General features: G+C 40.1%; 1 protein-coding gene across 1 annotated transcript in view; it reads right to left on the bottom strand.

Moving 5' to 3' along the window:
- Window positions 1-22,075, bottom strand: part of PLCB1 (phospholipase C beta 1) — a 694,981-nt gene that overhangs the window by 654,621 nt on the left and 18,285 nt on the right. The window lies entirely within an intron of this gene.

Below are 22,075 nucleotides of genomic sequence, written 5' to 3'. Positions count from 1 at the left end.
ATTCTATGGGTCTGTTTCTGGGTTTCCAATGCTATTATCTTTAAGGTGATTATTCCTATGTTAGAGCTGGATTCTGCCATATTATTATTTGTTTTCTATTTGTTTATTCTGGTCCTCACTACTCTATTTTCCTTTCTTCCCTTCTTGGAGGTTACTTTACACTTTAGAATTCCATCTTTATTTTAAGTGGGTGTCTATACAGTTTTCAGAGTGGTTGCTCTGGCTATTACAACATATATATGTGACTATTATCAAAATGTGCATTTTTCAGTTTCATCATTCCTATGAATGATCGTTCTTTTTTAAAACTTCTATTTCTTTGCTGAGGTTTTCTACTTTTGCACTTGTTTCAAAAGATTCTTCAGTTTTTGAAGTATTTTTATGATGGTTACTTTAAAATCCTTGTCAGGTAATTCCAACATCTAATTTCTCTCAATGTTGGCATCATTAGATTGTCTTCTCTCATGCAAATTGTGACTTTGCTGGTTCTTGGTATGATGGGCAATTTTCAATTATATCCTGGACATTTTGTCTATTACATTAGAAGACTCTGAATCCTATTTAAATCTTTTATTTTAGCAGGCAACCACCCTGCTTAGTTTATCATGTGGGCCGTGGTATACTTGTACAGGCTGTGGTTCCAGTGACTGTTCAATTTCCAGAGACTTTGCTGTTATTTTGGTCCAGTTGGTTTATCTGATCCCACTGGGACTCCCACAGGTCCTTGTGTCTGAGGGGGCAGAAGAGGTTTCTTCAGTCCAGATCCCCAGCATCTCTGGGCAGGGGAAGGAAGTCTCAGCCTCATGGGAACAAACGGTTCCCCAGACCAGGTTGCTTGTGGGGGGCTCCCTCTTGCCAGAGCCACCCAGCCATGCCCACATTGTGTCTCTTAATAGCGAGGTTTGAGGCCTGATGAGGAAGGACAGCACTGTTTCCTGGCCACTTATTATTAGCTGAGATCTCAATTGATCCCCCTTGCCAGTGGAGCTGGGCTCTCCTGGTGACAGTGGAAGGGCTCCCATTAGATCCATGAAAGGAAGGCCACCTTCTGTTTCTAGGTAAGGAGTCATGAAATGCTGGGCCTGGGTTGTTTGTTGTTTGGGGGGAACAGAAGACGCCCCTGATCCGTGCTGTTCCTCTAGACCTGAAAACAAATTCGTTTGCCTGCCTCTTAGGGACTTTCAGAGTTCTCTGCTGTTTGCCGCTTGCATTACTTCCAGGATTTATAGTGGTACTTAGTGTAGAAGAGCAGAGAGAAACAAATCTATGCCCTCTTGTCAAGATCATAAGTTTGAATGATCCTTTTTTGAAACACAAATTACTTACATCATTCCTTTGTTTAAAACCTTGTAACGGCTTCAGATTTTTTTCAGAGAAAAGCCAAAGTCCTTAAAATGATCTTAAAAAACCAACATAATTTGTCCTTGCCTTACAGTGACCTCTCTGACCTGGTCTCCTGTTTTTGCCCCAGCACCCCATTTACTTTCCCCAGCCAAATGGCCACTTTCCTGCTCATCAAACTCTCCAGAAATCACACAGCTTCACACTTATTAATTCTTTTGCCTAGAATAATCTTCCTCCCGATAGTCACATGGCTGGCTGCCCAGTTCCTTTAAATCTCTGCTCAAAATACCAGCTTTTCCGAGATGCCTTCCTGGAGTACCTTCACCATCACTCCCACCTTTTTACTTACTTACTATGCATCGAGGCAGCTTTGTCTTGTCTAGAAAAATGCCTGACACTTAGTAGGTGCTCAGTAACATGGCACTGAACAAATAACAGGATGCATATTCATGTGCAGTGACCCAGCTGTCACTTACCGTGGTTCAGAATGCTTCTGTTGTGGGAAAGAAATCACCCGGAAAGAAAGTGTACTTGAACCACTAGAATTTACAAAAGGCAACAGCCGGTGGGCCAGCTCTTGGCCAAGTGAACACTGAGAAGCACTTTATGCCCAGCGAGCAATCCTCAGTAAATGTAAATCCACTAAGGAAGCCCCACCCTACAGAGTCACCTGGCTTGTGTGGACTCTATGTTGACACAGTGGTACTCCCCATGGATGAAGTTCTGGCACAATAGGAGAATTAGTATAGGTTCTCGCTTTGAAAGATAGTAGTCATTCTTCATAGACCATGGACACAAATGACATAAAGAAGACAATAATGAAAAATAAAAAAAAAATAATAATAATAATAATAATAATAAACATAGAGTGCTTCCAACATGATAAGCACTGGTCAAAACATATTCTATTAATTTATGTACTTTTCACAACAACCTTTCAAGGAAATGCAATTATCATGGTCTTTTTATATATGTGCAAACTGAGGTACAGAGAGGTTAAGTCACTTGCTCACAGTGACACAGCTCACAAGCTATAAGGCGAGGATTTGAACCTGGCAGATGGGTTTCAGAGTCTGTACTTTTAACTACCACCCTACATTGTAAAAGAAACAACCTAAATTTGTTTGGCTCCTACACATGAAGAAGAAAGAACTTAACTCATGAGCAAATAAAATGATAAATATATGTGAACTTCATTCCAAATTCATTTTCTCCAAACTTGAAGTTGAAGCTGACCTCTTAAGTAAAAGTTATACTTGCACTCAACTAAATGCATACAATTCAGAAGAGGAGCCTATAAAGATTTTTAAAGGTAGCATATTGTCTGTTATTTATGAAATGTCTACGTATACCAATGCAGTAGAAGAAAATCATATCCATTAACAATAGAGGAAGTTAACTCCCATTTGCCACATCGTTGTCAGGTTCCACATTGTCACTGTGAGAAGGCCAATTTAGCAAAAGCAACACTTGCTCTCTATGTCTGGTTGAAGCTATGTGAAACTGCCCTGTTTGATCGTTTTTTTTGACCTACAATTATGGCAATTTCACATGGTACAGCCTAATAGATACAGGCCTCTTTTTCTTTTCCTTCTTGAACTAAGTCTTTTTTATTCATGTTTTTATGTGTATATAGTCAGAGATTAAAGGTCACCTTGCTTCTATGTACCTGGCATACCCTTTTAATATAATATGCTTCTTCCAGATCAGAAAGCAGAAACCAGAATAATGCTCACTGCATAGGCTATTTTCTCCTGGTGTATTGATTTGTTTTCCTAAGAAGTTCAAAGCAATTATACTCTTTTTTCCACCCAGACTTTGCATGACTTAAAACTTAAATAGGATTTAAAATAAATCTGCAAATGGCATTATTTCCTATTCCAATTTTCCCACTTACATTTGAATGAAACTGTGATTTACTCTGAAGTTATACTTTCACATGCTTCCCCCTTCTTACCTCTGTTTTTAGACGAGTTCATTACATGTGTTCTGTAAATACCTAAGTGTAACTACTTTAGGCTTTGAGATACTCTCTGAAAAAAAAAAAAAAATGCCATTTTTTCCAGGGTCAGTAAGATTTTCTATCTGTCGTTAGGCAGATAGAATCATTTATTAATGTGAGCAGGCCTCTCCAGCTAGAGTTCTCAGATAGAGTAAGGAAGAACACATGGTAGGCACCCCAAAGGATGGGTGTATAGGGATCCCGGGAAGCCTGGGTGGAACACTGACACTGAGTAGTAGAGTGACAAAATCAGAGTCCCTCTGACTGTTCAGGCCATCTTCATGGCCATTCTTTTTTTGAAATTAAAAAAATAAATGTTTATGTATTTATTTTGAGAGAGAGAGAGAGCATGTGAGGGGCAGAGAGAAAGGGAAAGGGAGAGAATCCCAAGCAGGCTCCACACTGCCAGCACAGAGCCCAATGTGGGGCTCAAACTCACGAACTGTGAGATCATGACCTGAGCTGAAATCAAGAGTCGGACACTCAACTGAGCCACCCAGGAGCCCCTGTCATTCATTTAATAAAAGAAGCCTTATTGAAAGCTACCAGAGACATGAAGAAAATCAGACATGGCTCCTGTTTTCAAAAAGGTACAGAACTTAATCTCATTTTCCAGAGCCAACCCAGCAAGTGGGCCCATCAAGACTGTCCAGAAACCTGGTTTGGGTCACCAACTGTTTTTCCCCCCTCAGCCTTCCATTCCTAAGGTTCACTGACACAGGTCACAGGCTCCATGTCCTTGCTGGGTTCAGGCATCTAGATCTGTATGCCAGAGCTCTGGGAGTCTAGTGGATATACTAGACTATTATAGCCACCTGATCTTCACTTACTCAGGAATACATCTGCAATCTGAGGCACTGGCGTTCCTTGGGCACCCCAACTTTTCAATCAAATTAGGTACAAAAAGATTTAAAACATGAACCAGAAGTACCTGAACACCTGTCATAGCTCAATAACGCACACAATATATATGCATTTGAATTTTACTAAATTTGATTAAAAATAGCAAGCAGACATGGAGCATTTATAGTTTATGCTGTGCCAAATGTTTCACATGCGTTATCTCATTTCATGCCCACAAGATTCTTATGAAATAGATGTATTATTCCCACTTGCAGAAGAAGAAACAAAAGCTCAGAGAGGTTAAAGGCTTCCTCAGGGACACATACAGTGTTTGAGCCAGGTTTTAGACCCAGGGAGTTGGATTTCAGTGTCCGTGATCGTACACAGGGTATCTCACAAAAGAACAATTACGGAGGTTATGCACTGATTCTACAAAGTAAGTAAAGAGATGGTAATGAACTGAACGTTTTAACCTCAGTGACTCCCCACCCAATATACATTCACCAGATAATGGCCTTCCTTCCCTTTCACTGCATGCTCTGTTGGCTCAGTGGGATATAAATACGCTGATGCCTGCATCTTCCCAGAGCACACTCAGCTTAAAAAAAGATGAGCTCAGAGTAAGGACTGATCCCTTCCCGTGCTTCATTGACAAAACCTACCGAACTCTCCCTCAGTCAAACTCATGTGTTTCTCATCCCAGAAAAATGCACGTTGCGGCCCAGGCTAGAAGAAGAGATCTAGAATGATTTCCACCTCTCTACTATGGAAAATTCCCCATGATCATTTTCCTACAGTGAAGAATTCTGAGGTTTAATTTCCACTTTCCCAGTGTTCCTACAGATTTTGAATTGTTTCCATGTTCCCAACATAGGGATACTTTTAAAAAAGAAAAAACAGACTATATCAGGTACAGAAAAATCGCTTAGGAAAATTATTTAGGAAGAGAAAAACTAAAAAACATAAAAAGTGAGAGTGACATGAGCAAACTCTAGCCTTGAACATGGAAGAGTTCCCTCTTGTATTGCAATGGTCCTCAGCCAGACTCATCCTCAACACCTGTGAAAACATGTTTTGGTTTGAAGAGCCATTGCTAGGAGGGTGCTGCCCAAGTGCATCCTGGGTTGGAATGTGGCTCTACCTCCCCAACACCTCACAAGGATCTTTTCCTCTCTGAACATCAATTGAGGACCCCAAAGTCTAGGGTATGTTAAAAGACCCCCTATCTCACAGCTGTATTACACAAATAACACAAACACTTGGCTAACATATTTAGCATTGCCTCGATACTTCAGGAAGGTGAGGAACCCATTGGTTAGTTCTGCCCCATTGAGACACTCCACTCGTACAGAGAGAACCTTCCCTAGTTTGAGGAAACAATTCCTTTTCTGTATTTAATTGCAAAAGCAACCGCAAATCATTCCCTTATGCATATCCATGCCTCTTTGCAATGTGACTTTGCAGACCTTGTTATCAAGAATTAGCATCTGTTTCCCCACCCTATGAATGATTTGATTTGGCATGTACAATATGGCAGAAGTGCCGATATGGCCATTTTGAGTCTCCGGATGGGCAACTTACATCCATTCTCAGAACTCTACCAATCCACAAAGCTGGACTACTCTGCTGGAGAATGAGGGACCACATGGGCCAGATTCATGTCAGCCTAGCCATCCCAGCAGCAGCCTCAGTCATGAGAGGGCAGCCCTGATCAGCAGAGCCACACAGCCATTCCACAGCTAACTGTAGAAGCCAGAGGTGCCCAGCAGAACCAGAAAAACAACCTACCTGAGCCCACACCAATTTATCAACCCATACCGGAGTGATCTAAATAAATAGTTGTTGTTTTAAGGCACTAAGTTTTGGGGCTGTTTACTACACAGCAAAACGTTGGCTAATGTACGTATTCTATAAATAACTACAGCAGATAAGGAAGGTGGAAACATGATACGGGGGAAATCCCGCTCAGCACACAACTTAAAATTTATTAAGGAATGAGCAAACATTGCTCTTTCTTTTGTAAAGTAGATTTAGTTATGATATGTTCAACTACACCACTATATAACAACACAACTTGAATTTAATCACAAGTATTAAAAAAAATTACTTCCCTTTAGAAATGGCAATGTGATATAAGGGAATGAATGTTGGTTGGTAATGAAGAGATGTGCATTTTAACTTGGGTTCTTCTACTAGAAGCTGTATGACCATGCCAGATCCCACTCCCTGACCCTCAATTACTGGAGACAAAAATGAAGGGATTGGACGTAATAACATTTAAGGCCTGTTCCGGTTCTAAAATGAAGGGGTTTATGGCATTTTTTTTGTCTGAAACATGAGCATATTTTTTATCACTACATTTCTAAGATGGAATAAGAACACTTCATTTAACCCTCCAAATAAGCCATTATCTTCAACATGCTCAGCACCGCTCCCAGTCATGAGGATATGGCAGTGAAGAGGACGGACATGCTTTAGTGGTATGCTGGAGCTTTCTTTTAAGCTCACAAGAACCAATTGTGTCCTTCTGTTCCCAAATCTGTGTTCAGTGATGATGCATTGGTAGCTTGAAATCAGACACTGGGGGGGTAAGAGGGAGAGGATATTTAAACCACGGAAATCAGCAAATGCTACAAATCGGTTTTCCCACCAGGACAGCCAGCCAGTTGTTAAACATTTACCAGGACAACAGTGGACTCTTCTCTCATTGAGTCAACATCCTACTAGGGGAGCTAGACATTACATTACGAAATATTTTATTACACTCAAGAAGTATGGTGAAGCAGCAGAGGGGGGAATGCATTAAGGCGACCACACGTACTCTCAGCAGAGGGAGGATACTGTAAAGACTTCATACAGAAAGGAACATATCACATGGGAGGAAATGGAGGAAGGCCAGTGTGGCTAGCGTGGCTGAAGCACAAGAGCTTGAAGGGAAGGTGGAAGGAGGTGTTAAGAAAGACTTCCAGGATTCAGACTGTGCAACTCTGTAAAGGGGGTGCCTTTCATAAGGCAGCAGGACCAAGGCAGGGGTAAGGGAGGAAGAAAATGAAGCCAATCTTAGCACTGGGTTTCAGGTATCTCAGGGACCGGGTGTGGGGTGAGGTAAAATGTGGGCTGCTGCGTGCAGGTGGTAAATGCAGTTGGAAGTACAGATGAGATTCTGGTGAGTGGAGGGACTGCAAGTTCGAGCCAGCCAAGCAAACTGAGTGGTCATGGAAGTGGGAAAAAGCATGTGAGCAAAGAAGTCAAGAAAATGGGGCAAACAATGTAAAATTCTAATAAAAGATCAAGCCCACAGAGAGCTAATATGGCCGATAGGTTTTACCATATGAAGGTCATCGGTGGCTTTAGAAAAAGGTTTGGAGCAGTGATGGGGACAGAATGCATACTGATACGGGCTGAGGAGCCGGTGAAAGGTGAGAATAGAGAACAGAGGCAGAGCGTATAGGTAAAGTCTTTAAAGATGTTCTCTCTGAATGAAAAGGAGAAAGAAAGGAAAGCAGCCAGCTAGGGTCAAGAGAGGGTATACGGTTTTCTTTGAAGAGAGGAGAGGCCTGTCGTGTTTAATATTGATTGTACAGATCTGGTTAAAGGGAAATAGTGACAACACAAGAAAGGGAAGGGATTAATGTTAGTGTCAAATCAAGTCAGGGTCCAGGGCCAAAGAGGTAGGGATTGTCTGGGAGAGCAGGAGGGAAACAGGAGGAGAGAACAGCCAAAGACCAAGGTGGGCTGCCTGGGTTGATGTCAGGAAGGAGGTAGAGATGTCCTCCAGGACTTTCTCTCTCTTTTAAGAGGTAGGAAGCCACATAAACTACTAGGAGTGAGGCAGCCAGAGACTTGAACAAGGAGAAGGTTTTAGTGAATGAGTAACAGTAGGACAAGTCATTATCTTTCAATCCTGACAGACCTGGGTTCCACCACTTGGTAGCCTGTAACCTTAGACAAGTGATACCACCTTACTAAGTCTTACCCGTTTGGCCACCAATGGTTGAACAAGTACTATATACTAGCAGTGTACTAGAAATGCCAACAAAAATCTGATAAAGTCCTTGAATTCAAAGACTCCATCATCAATTGGGTGAGTAAAATAAGTCAGACAAAATTAACACAGCATTAAAATGGCTAAGGTGAAGGGAAGCATAAGGTGTTCAGGAGCACAGAAGTAGGGGGGCATTCTAGACTGGCAGGATTAGAGACGACCTTCTAAGGAAAGAACCACTCTAGCTATAGCCTCAATTTCCCAAAGCAAAATGGAGAAAACAATCAATTGATTAATTAATGAGATAGTCAACATAAGGCACGTTGGCATGATGTCTACAACACAATTACCAATAAGTTCTACTTTCTTTCTCTAGAAATCCTTCCGGTATGATTGAGACTATTAGGCTAATCTACAGAGTTGTTACAGACTTCCACTTTTTGCACACATTTTCAATTTTCTCGAAACGTATTCTTCCCTAAAGATGGTTAGAAGCCATTAAAATTATTCCTCATAGAGAAACTCCAACTTAGAAAAACATACAAAACAACTAACAATAATGTCTTACACAGGGAATTGTAGACACTAGGCATATAAAAATTTTACAAGTTCTATCTCTTCTTTTATTTCTCTTTCATGTTTATGAGCCAGATGCAGCTGGATTCTCGATACCTGAGTCCTTGCCTTCCTTTAAATAAATGAATGCTCAATGTATCAGTTAGCAATCTTGACTGTAAAAAGACAATATGCCATCTTAAACTGACTTAGACAATGAAGGGATTGATTAGCTCATGAAATAGAAATGGCCTGATCTGGCATCTCAGATGACATCAGAAGGATTTGGCTCTTCCCTGGCTTCTCCCCTGCAGGGTTAGTTTACCATTTAAGCTCCCAAGGTGACAATCAAATTATCCCAATATCTGTATTCATGAGAAGAAAATAACAAATTTGGGTCCATGTAACATCCTTGCAGCACACGATCCAACAAAAGAGAAAAGTTCTTTCCCTTAAAGTCCAAGGAAACTTTCCCTTACTTTGGACTGGTTCTAAACAGACTATTCTGGAGCCAATCTCGATGCAGTGACCTCCATAGAACCTTCTGTAATGATGGAAACGTTCTCTAACTGCACCTGTTCGCAGGTAGCCACTGAGCACTCCAAAATATGGGTAATGTGATAGAGAAACTGCTTTTTTATTCTATTTTAATTAATTAAAATTGAAATGTAAAAAGCAACATGTGTCTAGAGGCTCCTGTGTTAGACAGCACAGTTCTACAGTGAGGAAAGGGTGAGTTACACTGACTGGCTAAACTTGTCAGTGCCCACCGCCTTAAATTGAGGGTGAAGTTAATCCCATTCATTCCACAAAGGTAAGTCATTCTGCCTGGTGTCCCAGAGCCCACCATTTTTATTTCCCAGAGATTAATGGCCCAATTCAACGTGAAATCCTTTGCCGAGGAGTCATCTTTATAAATCTTACCTAGGACAATGCCACGTGAAAGTCACTTTGGAATAATAGCCTTTTAAAGCTGAGAGTGACCTCAGGGCTTGCACACTTTAGATCCATATTTCACAGAGAAGAAATGGGCTTGAAGCATCAATTGCTTTGATTATGGCGGTTATGAGAAGGGCCTGGATGTGCTGACCTTCAGCCATTTTTTTCACTGTAAAATCCAGTCCTTATGCTACAGCACTCCAAAAGGCCCACTGTGACAGAATTAACTTCATTCTACATGAAGCTTCATAATCACTGGTGTATTGAAGCTTCCGGGAAAGATTGTTACCACAGAGGTCTTATATTTTACACTCAAAAGTCTGAAGGAGCCTAAGAGGTAATATAAATAAGGTGGGCCAGCCAGTTGTGAACTGTGGCTGAGTGGACACCACCACATGTTGTGTCTAAAGCAGGCAGCCACCACCCACTCCAGCCAAATGTGGCCATCGGGGTGGGTCGGCCAGTATTGCCATGCCTTCAGATGAGAAATCCAGATTTGTGTATGAACTCCCCAGATTTTTTTAAATGCTGGCCTCTCACAGGGCTCCTGGGTGGCTCAGTTGGTTAAGCGTCTGACTTCAGCTCAGGACACAATCTTGCGATTCATGAGTTCAAGCCCCACATCAGGCTCTGTGCTGACAGCTTGGAGCCTGGAGCCTGCTTAAGATTCTGTGCCTCCCTCTCTCTCCAGCCTTCCCCCGCGTTCCCTCTCTCTCTCTCTCTCTCTCTAAAAAATAAATAAACATTTAAAAAAATAAAATAAATTGGGGCGCCTGGGTGGCTCAGTCGGTTGAGCGTCCGACTTTGGCTCAGGTCATGATCTCGCGGTCTGTGAGTTCGAGCCCCGCGTCGGTCTCTGTGCTGACAGCTCAGAGCCTGGAGCCTGCTTCGGATTCTGTGTCTCCCTCTCTCTCTACCCCTCCCCTGCTCATGCTCTCTCTCTCTCTCTCTGTGTCAAAAATTGTGATCGAAATTTATGAAGTCTGACCTGCTGAAAATGCAAGCCTTCAGAGTAGTTGCTGCTGGAGTCGTCCATGTGCTCCCATGAATGCCAGCTGACAGCTTCCAGCTACAGCTATGTCTGAGGGCTTTCTTGAAGCCTGGGGCCCACTGCTGTAAAGCCCCCTTGGCCATGGAGAAGGGCTGGTGGAAACTTTAAGGCCCTAAGAGCCCAGGGGAGAGCTGCCTTCAGTCACTGACAGTTGAGAATTGGTGGGTAAATCCCACAGCTCCCAGGCCCCTCAACTGGGACAATTCCGAGGTGTGCTCTGCACTGTCTCCCAGAATTCCTCAGTGGTATGGAGCTTCAGATGCCCAGAGTGTAAAGTGGCATCTACTCTGGTATTCAGATAATTCAATATTCACAATACGGTGCCGAAACTGCTGCCCTCTTGCATAATGATGCCATGCTATAGGAACAAATGTTCGTCTAAAAATAGAATCCATTATGTATACCAGCAGAGTCGTTAGTTTCTTAGCATAGCAACTAGTTCTGCCCCATAAAACTTTTCATGGAGGCATTCTCTTCAAACAGGTGCAGTTGGCCGTGCCGCAATTCAATTTCCAGACTGCGGCGCCTACGTCAGCCGGGGGTTGGGGGGGGGGCGGTTTTGCACGCACCAAAGAGAAATCTCATGCGAAATCATTCTCATCCCAATCCATGTTCTTCATAGAAGACAGAACTGAAAGCCAAAAATTCTATTGGGAGACACATGAATTTTACCACTCTCAAATGTATTATGTAGGGGTGATTAAATCACAAGCTTCCTGTCACACCTGCATAGGATCTGGTTCTCTGGTTTCCCTGGTGGGCTTATGTGTCAATAAAGGAAGAGCCCTCCAAATTAATAAGAAATGACACGATGTTATAATTTAACAAGGTGATATCTGTTTTTGTATTGGTAATACAAATTTAAGTTATAAAATGACATAATTACATAAAATAATTTTTACAACCACATTTGCTTATTCAAGAGGGCAGAGAATTTAATTAAATATTGAATTCCAACAGCCACTTGGTCTAACAGAGGATCTAGAAAAACAAAAACATAAAGGTTAATAAACAGGGCTTCATTGCTGAGGACAGGTTTGGTAAGGATAAGACAAATAGCTCATACCTGGAACATTCAGAGAATGTAAAATGAAATGAATTTTAATCAACTGAATATAAAAAAATATCTATTTTGATTCAATCTTGGATACTGAGATTCTAAAAAATGCTAGTAATTTCCTGGCTTCCTAAGTACAGTATAGGGAATATTGTTCAATCATAGACAAATAATTCAAAATCTTGTAGGGCCTCTGGGTGCTCAGCTGAATATTACTTCTGACAAAAATTAGGCCATGGACAGGAAAGATAGAGTGAACGCAGCCTCTCAGGAAGTTTACTGACTTAATTTGTGATGTCAGCTTGCTTTCTATCAGTGTTCACCTTGGCTGCACATTAGAATCAGATGACCACACCTCAGAGCAATTAAATCAGAGTCTCTGGGGAGGGGCCCAGGAACCAGCATTTTTGAAGCTCTCTGCATGATTTCAATGTGCAGTCCAAGTTGAGAGTCACTTCATACAGGCTGCCTCTTCTCCCGAATATAAGAAGCCTACTGAGGTTTCTTTTTAAGCAAATTTTCCCAGAAAAATTAACTTTATACATTAAACAGATTCTTTAAAAAGCCAAGACATACAGCCCAACTACCTGGGTTCTAATCCTGCCTCTGCTAGTAACCAACTGCATGACCAGGGGTCATCATTGAAACTTTGTGTGTGCATGTCAAGGTCAATACCTATAAATGGGGCTAATAATAGCACTATCCTCAGAGGCTTTTGGAAAAGATTAAATGAGTGCATTTGCGTGCATGTGCGTGCGTGTGTGTGTGTGTGTGTGTGTGTGTTAGCACAGTGGCATGTGGAAGACATTCCTTATGTGTTTGCTGTTACTGGTGATGATGGTAGCCATGATAATAACAACAAGAATTCAAAGGTGTGTGCAAATTGAATTAGTGCATATTTAAAAAAATGTATTTATACAGAGAACAAACTGAGGGTGTATGGGGGTATGGGGGAGAAGGGAAAATGGGTGATGGGCATTGAGGAGGGAACTTGGGATGAGCACTGGGTGTTCCATGTAAATGATGAACCATGGGAATCTACCCCAAAAACCAAGAGCACACTTTATACACTGTATGTTAGCCAATTTGACAATAAATTATATTTAAAAATTAATTAATTAATTAATTAAAATTTTAAAAATGTATTTATAATATTTTAACACCAACTTCGTAATAAATTGATTGTTCAATGTTGGTTTGTGTTTTCGTCTTTTTAAATAAGTTAAATAAAATAAACGATGATAAAATGGGAAAAAATGGGAAATAACTAATCATATTCTTTAGTCTATTTTAAGTGCTTAAGTGATTCAAACTACCCATCTAAATTTATTTTACCAAAAGGGAGAGAAAAAAAAATTGTCTTTCTGATTAAATATCGAAAAGGCTTGATGAGGACCCCATCTATAGGATCAAACCATCTTGGATTGACAAGCAAATAAACCAGAAAACAACCAAAAATGCTCATTCTATCTAAAACACCCATGAAGCACCTGGGTGGCTCAGTCAGTTGAAGAGCCGACTTTAACTCAGGTCATGATCTCGCAGTCTGTGAGCTCGAGCCCTGCATCAGGCTCTGTGCTGACCGCTCAGAGCCTGGAGTCTGCTTCCGATTCTGTGTCTCCCTCTCTCTCTGCCCTTCCCCTGCTTGCTCTCTGTCTGTGTCTCTCTCTCAAAAACAATAAACATTACAAAAAATTTTTTTAATAAAAATAAAACGAAAATGCTGGTAATTCAAGCAAAGGAGCAAGACAAGGATCTGGGAATTCTATCCATAACAAAAGCAAATGGGGTTTTTTATATAACAGAAAACAAAATTATGAACAATGTACCAAATGCATTTCCTCCACCCAATCCTCCAATCCAGTGTCTCAAACTAATTTTGGTATCATACAATACAAATATCCCATTTTATAATAGCTTCATAGGATGGAAAGCATCCAATTTAATTTTTCCTTACAAGACTGGGAAGAGCTAAATATAAGCAACTCATAAAACTGAGGCAAAATTTTTAATTAAATTATATTAAGAGTAAAGTGTTTTGAATTAAGGCCAGAGTGTTTCATATTTCTAAACTCTGATCACAGTGTAGTCAAAAGAGCATCGCTGTCGTTATTGGTATGATGAAGTGAAGTGAAGGTGACTTGAAAATCATGTCAATGCACTTACACCCTACAAATAATCCCAAAGAAACTGCAATGACGCTGTTTCATAACCAGCCTGATTTTAAAAGACATCTTGAAGAGGTTACATTTCAGTTAGCAATCTTGCTGAAAATCCATGAATCACAACCTCCAAGAAGAATCTGTGAAAGAGTCCATCATAATAACATTTCTTCTTACGTTGCATCTACATAGCCTAGGCAATCATAGTATCTGGTTATTCTACACTAGCTGGAGTTACTGAGGAAAAACCTTTGGGCTCAAGGCAGTAGCAAGAAGGTAGTGTTGAGAATACATGGAGCTTAATCTGAAAGTGGATTTGATGAGGGGAGATTCGTTCCTCAGCAATCAGACAGACCAATGACTAAATTACACTTGAAAACACTACAAGTTTAATCTCTAAGGATCTGATCAGTATGGAGGAGGAAAAGCTGCTTGATGTCAATATAGCTGTGATAATCCAAAAGTGATTTATATTAGGAAAAAAGACACAGACAGCCATGGTGGAGTCCAATTCTTCTTGTGAATAATACCTTTTTCTCTTATCCAAGACTTTAAATCATCTTAAAGCTTATTCCATGAGATGCTTTAGATTCCCGCGGGCCCGAGAAACTTTCATCTATGATGGAGTATTTATTAGTGAATTATCCTCAGAGGAAAATTATTCTAAACAATAAATCCCTTCTTTTGCCTTCCATGGCTCTGTTCCCAAAACATTATGAAATACATAAATAAACATCTTGTGTGCCCAAACAGACCTAAGCTTCAGTGCTTCAGATCAAAAGACCACAGCTGAGTCTAAACAGAAAACAAGTCACTAACACCTTGAAGACGAAAAAAATATATATTTAAAAATATACATAAATAGATGGTCAACTGGTTTTTGAAACAGCACATTTATGGTCCTTAACAATTAGTTAGAGACTAATTGCTTAGTCAGAGACTAGTTGTTTATTATATACCAATAATAAAAAGCCACCACAAATGACCTTGAGGGTGTTATGCTAAGTGAAATAAGCCATGGAAAGACAAATACTGCATGGTATCATTTATACACAGTATCTTAAAAAAAAAAAAAAAGTCAAACTCTAAACTCCTAAAAACACTACAAAAGTGGATGCCGGGGCTGGGCGTGGTGGGGCGCGGAATAGGAAGAGGTTGGTGAAAGGGTACAAGCTTTCAGCTAGAAGGTCAATAAGGTCTGAGGATATAACATAAAACATGTGACTATAGTTGAAGACGCTGTAGTATATAACTGAAACTTGCCAAGAGAGTAGAACTTAAACATTTTCACACAAACAGAAAAATAAATAAATCTGTGAGGTGATGGATGTGTTAATTAACTCCATGGGGGTTATTTTCACAATGTCTACAGATACCAAATCCCCAAGATGTACACTTCAAATATCTTACAATTTTATTTGTCAGTAAATTATTGACTAATAACTCTGCCTCAATAAAGCCGAAATATTTAAAACTAAAATGAAATTTTAAAAATTAAATTAAAAAAAAAGACCCCACAAAGGATCTAAAGTTTACAACGTGCTAGGCATTGTGTTAGGCACTTCACATACCAAGTTTAACAACAGTCCTAAGGAAGTTATACCTCATCTTACAGCTGAAGAAATCGAGGCTTAGCTTGAGAAGAAATTCACCTGAGGTCACTCTTAATACAAGGTAAAGCAAGAGCTCGAACCCACATCTATCTGACTTTGCAGATGATTTTCTTAACTGGCTTCCAGCCTCCCAAATTAGGGTTGTTTTAAGAAAACTGCTTGGCTTAAAACAAAAGTATTCTTCTAATAGTTTCAGTGCCTCTTATGAAGAAATCTTTTTAATGCCCTTAATTAGGGGGCATCTATATTAAGATATCAAGCATTAAGCATCTATATTAAGCAGTTCCTAGAGACGGATTCTAGTAAAATTAGCTTATTTTAGAGGTGGTTCCAGGACAAATCAGGAATGAGGAATTGAGAGAGGAAGGGAAGGAAGGCCATAAATGATGTATTTGCATGCCAGTTACTGCTGTGGATGGTGGCTTAATCCCACCAAAGAGTCCTGGGGAAAAAAACATAAAGCTTGCACCTTTGCTTTATCCCACCCAAGAGCTGAAGGAACCGTGGTATTTGTCTATCAAACTCCTTTGCTTGGGGTTGTTGTTAATTCTCAGGAACTTCCAAGCAGCATCATGGGTAACAAAGTGAGCACTAGTGATCAGAAAAAGCAAAAGAATACAAGCGCTGGCCCCTAGGGTCCAATATGTGGCTTCTGGAGTCATAAGGATGTGGGTATAGACTTCATGCCACATCTACTCTATGAATCTCTTCAATAACGGGAATCGAATTCAGAAAAGTGAAGAAAAAGATTCAGTCCCTAGATGCTGCTGGTTAGTTAGTTGGCGATGTCTGGTGTACTGCTCCAGGCCAAAGAATGTTGCCAGCCCTCAGAAAGCAATCCTCACATGCATCGTGCTGTTTTCTAAGGTAATTTCAGTTATTGTTTCAGGCTTAGGGGAAAATTACCAAATAAAAATGAATGGAACTCATCTTTTTTAATTTATAACCACATCATTATGCTCAATAGACTGCTGAGTATCCTACCTCATTTACCATACACGAGAAAGGTCAACATTGATGCTTCTGGAATACACTAGAGAAGTATGTCCCAAAGAAGAAGCACCATCGCTAAATGATTAATGAAACAAGTGGTGCCTGGGGATTTTTTGTGGAAGCCAGACTAAGTTTTTAATAGGATATTCCTAGAGTTTCCTATGGAGGTCTATGGTTCATCATTTATAATATTTGTGAACTCTGGACTCTCATGCTGAAAAAAATGTCATTGAGGCTTGTGTAAATATTTAATTTTTGAACTTTGCTTTTGAACTCTGTATAGCAATTTAAGATTACCGTAAGAGAATGCAGTCTATACTTGCCATTAAAAGAAACTTAATTATTGCTCTGTACAAGGATTCCAAATGGCGTCTCATGCAAAATCACAGATCAGAAGAAAATGGCAGATGAAACAGATAGTAGAGCCAATCGCTCCTGTCTTAGGTCCCTCAAAATGACTCAACATGCAGATATTAATTTACATCTATGAACTAGGGTCATGGGTAAACAAACGGGGTTGTACTTGTTAAATAAGAAAGTATGAAAGGCAGAAGATAAATGGAACAAAAATGAAGGGGGAAATAACATCTCAGAAGCCCACAGGCATTAAAACATAGGAACAGATCTATGGGCCATCTAACCAGGTGGTGGAGGTGTCTGTCAGTAGTAGGAGCACAATGGGAACATCATCTCAGGTCAACCTGACACCTCAGCTCCCTCCTCCCGCAGCCTCCACACCCTGAACTACAAAAATCCCACAGAAGAAAGGGTGCCATCGTAGCTAGCGCCAAACAGAAAGAACAGGGAACCACCAACACGTAAGGCTACCCATTGAAAGAAATTAAATTTAGGGGCGCCCAACTGGCTCAGTCTGTTAAGCATCTGACTTCAGCTCAGATCATGATCTCACGGTTTGTGAGTTTGAGCCCCGTGTTGAGCTCTGTGCTGACAGCTCAGAGCCTGGAGCCTGCTTTGATTCTGTGTCTCCCTTTCTCTCTGCCCCTCCCCTCTTCACGCTCTCTCCCTCTCTCTCTCTCTCAAAAATAAATATTTTTAAAAAATAAAGAAATTAAATTTAGAGCCCCACCTCACACTAGTCCTCAAAACACATGACATGACTACTACGGTCTGAAAGTTTGCGTCCTCCCCACCCCCTCCCCCAAATCTATACTTGGAACACCTACTGTCCAAAGACAAGATTAGGAGGTGAGGTCTTTTGGAGGTGCTTAAGTCTTGAGAGCAGAGTCCTTGTGGATGTGATTAGTGTATAAAAGAGGCTCCAGAGACCTCCCCAGCCCCTTCCTCTCATGAGGATACAAAGAAAAGGCTCCAACCCGGAAGACGGCTCTAACCTTGGACTCCAGCCTCCAGAAATGTAAGAAATAAATATCTGTTGTTCATAAGATACCAAGTCTACGGTATTTTGTTATAGCAGCTTGAAGAGACTAAGATCGGAAACTTAAATTAATAATAATGATGGCCATAACGATGAGGAATAAGAAAGTCCTTAAGTAAAGCAAAAAGAAAAAAAAAAGGAATGAAATGTGAACACATCAAAATTGAAAATGGGAAAGTCATCTTTTGCCATGCATAAGTTAGAAATTAAGAAATTCAAAGACAAACCACAAACAGGAAGAAAGTATTTGCAACATCTATAACAGCGAAAGATTACCATCTAGAGTACATAGAGCACCCTCAACAAGGAATATAAGCAAGGGACATAAGATTCATGTAAGAGAAAACAGGCACAGTCCATAAAGGCATAAAAAGAGACACATCTTACCATCAAGGCAGACACTGGCAAATCAAAACAGAGATAAAACAGCTGCATCAATACATGCAAATATACATAAATGCAAAAATAAAAGGTTTCTTAATAATGTTGGTGAGGCCTGAAGAAACAGTTCCTCTCACACACCACTGATAGGGCTATAAAATGATGCAACTATTAACTAAAATTTAGGATATGTATAGCCTTCAATCAGCAATTGTAGTTCTGAAAATTTACCTCAGGGAACCCCTGACCCATCTACCCAGAGAGGGCTATGCAGGCTGACTATTACCCTGTATTACAGGATTGTTCCCTGTAGCCCCAAATTAGAAACAAACACCCACAGCCCACCAGTGAGAAATTATTATTAAATAAAATTTGGTAATCCATTCCACAGGATATGACAGGGAAATTTAAAAGTAAGAGGTAGATCTACATGTACTTACATGAAAAGTTCTCTAAGACAAACTAATAAAGTAAAACACAAGTTGGTGAAACAGTAAAAACGATATGGTGGTATTTAGGATACAAACAGATATAAACAAAACAAAATGAACTATTTCCATAGATATGCGTGTAAAATTCCTTCAGAGGAGACAGGGAACGCTACCATGGAACTGTTACCAGTGGTTGACCCTGGAGGGTACACTAAGATTGGGTCAAAGAAGGAGGGGCTAAGGGCATTTACACTACTTTATTCTCTAATGCAAAGAACACATTTGTGTGTTATTCACAAAATTAAAAATAAATAAAATCTGTAGCAACAAAAAAGAGAAAGTAGTAGGAGTCCTACATTTAAAATGTGTCTTTTTCCTCCTATTCCTTTTTGATGTAATGTAATTATGTGCTCCTCTCCTCTCTCCTTCCAAGCTCCTGCTTTAGGGATACAAGGAGGAGTCTGCTGGGCTGGACTTCTTGGATCTGAACTAGTAGTAACTAGTTTTATTTTTACACCAACCTTGGCACAGAAGCAGGGTATCGAGTTGCAAGGCATAGGTCTACTTTGTTTCATCTTCTAGCAGAATAGGTTTGTTTTAGCTCTTTAACATTGACTTCTTTTTTCTTCTTTAGCTTTTCCTCCAAAATTGTGATGCAGATACTTCCTGTAGTTACATGGTTTTCATGGCTGATACTTCCTGTGTTGGTTCCTTGTCCCAATCTGGCATAGCTCCAAAGAAAAGTCATAGACTGATGCCAGCAACCCCTTACATACTCCAGCCGTGCAGGAGCCCCTCTCACCCACAATTACAGATAAGCTCATCCTCTTGACCTAACAGACACTGACATAAGAAAAACCACCGTGCTTAGAACAGTCTTATTCAGAAACATGCTGTTGCTACTTGCAGTCAATAAGATGTACAGAGCCAACAGTAAAGAAGAAAGTGATTAAAATAAGGCCAGAGCTGGTACGAAGAATGAACATATATCCCTTAAGATCATGGTCATGTTTATCTGCTTCCCCCAACCTCAAATATTTTTTCAATGTTTCACCAAAGCACATGTTTGTTACCTAAAAATGACTTGCTACTAGCTCTAGTTTTTAAATTCCTAAATCTATCATCTGTGCTGTCTGTCTTCTTTGCCACCCATCATTTCTATGATGAAAAATCAAAGGGGGAGTTAGAGGAAGGGAGCATGTCACTGTCTATGGAGGATGAATTCAGTGGCGCAAAATCAGTGGCTGTGGTCTACAGTAGAATGGATAGTAAGGTACAATGTATAATTTGAGGTGGTATCATGTAGCCGCTACAGGAGAAATGACATGGGTAAGACATTGAGTAAAATGTGAGAATTTTCCTCCAGTGCTATAAAAAGAAAGATCTTGTAACAAGAGCTTCTTTCCCAAGAGCTTCTTAAAGCCACTCAGCTCGCCTCTGAGCAGACCAGGCGTCGTTTTGGCACAGGCTCCGTGGACAAAGGAGAAATTAGGTAGGAAGAAGCCCAAAGGGAGAAGAGAGGTACATTATAATAAATGCCAATGCACACTTCCAAACCAAAGGAAAACACAGTGTGTAAAATCAATGAATAAACTTACAAGTATTTTTTTTTCCTCTGAGACATCTCTGTAATATATGTGATAGATTCACATCACTAAGAGTCACTGTTTGAAAAAAATATTTTGAAGAAAGTGGGCCTCTAAGTAACATCATGATTGCACCTCTCAGCCAGGTACCATCAAATGATCCTATGCAAAAACAGCGACTAAAAGCTTGGCTTCCCACCCCTCATTTGAGAGCACCATCTTCTAGCATACATTTCCTCTAATATATCACTTGCACCCGTCCATCTCCTAGAAGTGGATGTATCACTCCTTCTGGCTCCAAGACCGGGCATAAAGCCAGAAGAAAATGACAAACTTGGAAGCAATGAAAGTTTAATTTTTTTTTCTTAAATCCTCTCATCTTTTGTATACTGATATATGATCATTGACTAAAAAATAAACCTCGTAACTCTGATCTATGAAAATGGGATGACTTCGGTATTTAAAAAGTGAAAAATGAAATTTACTATCTTCTTAGGTAGAACTGTAAGATTAATATCCATGAGAGGAAAAGTAATAAAGAGATAAAAGTAATTGCTAACATATTATCTGTTTCAATTGGTCATAAACAGCACTACAAGCAAGAGAAAACGGTTGTGGTAAAAATCTGAAATAAATTTTCCCACATCTGAAAATAGACATAAGTCAAAATCCTGGGTTCTCAGAACAATAGACATGCATCAAAGAACCTTCGGTCCTAAACCCTTTCTCTTTCTTAAGCAAAGAAATATTTATGATTGGTCTTAGAAGGGAGTTTAACTGAGTTGCCATGAATTATTAAAAAACCCCAAAATACCTTCTGTTGCTTTTATAGAAGCTTGATTTACAAGCTGAAAAATCAAACTGACAGTTAAGTCCCTTGTACAAATACCCAACCTTTAAAAATGCCCTAGGCATTATAAATATATCTTTCATGAATATAGCTGCAACAGTTCTAAAAATAGCTTTTAGGAGGAAAAAAAAAATTCTTTCAAGCCATTGTTTTATACATAACAGCAGGAAACCAAACAGAATGTCAAACCCAAAGTGATTAACACACCCAGTAATAAACATGAACATTAAGTAGCAAGTCTTGCAAATGAAATTCATTTTTTTGACATTAGCTTAGAGTCTATGGTTTAGCCCTAGATCTATGGCCAGAGATGATTCCAGGGCACCCATATTCAAAAAGTAATTCGAGGGCTACAGGGCTAAAATTCGCCTTTTAGATGAGTGTAAACAGACACGTTCAGGACTGGCCCTGGGAGGGAGGTATTACCATCCAGCACCCTGAGAGTTTCCTCCAGGCTCCACCCTGACCCCAAATATGCCATTTCACACAGCCAGTTCCAGACCACTGCTCACAGGTGAAGTCCAGGTTGCCCCAAAGGCAGAAGGAAAGGCCAACAAATTCCAGTAACTTTGGCAATAGTGACCTAACTCAAGGATGTGAAAAGACTAAGAGCCCTTCACAATGTGGTACCTGGTATTTTATTGGTTTAAATATGTATTTAGCACTCTCAATAAAGCTTACCCATCTCTCCAAATAACAGAGCTTATAGGGTCACAACATTCTGTGTTCTGTGGCCTCACAGGTTCAAGTCCAGAACCACTGTTTCTTGAAATAATAACTACTTTCTATGAATATTTTTCTGCCCATTAAACCCCAAATAAATCTTGTGATTTGCAGACATTCTATTTAATAATTCAATATGGAATTATCTCAATTGGCTTCATAAT

This window comes from Panthera tigris, chromosome A3, assembly GCF_018350195.1.
Source record: "Panthera tigris isolate Pti1 chromosome A3, P.tigris_Pti1_mat1.1, whole genome shotgun sequence".
Classification (NCBI taxonomy): domain Eukaryota; kingdom Metazoa; phylum Chordata; class Mammalia; order Carnivora; family Felidae; genus Panthera; species Panthera tigris.
This window is presented reverse-complemented; position numbering and strand designations above follow the sequence as displayed.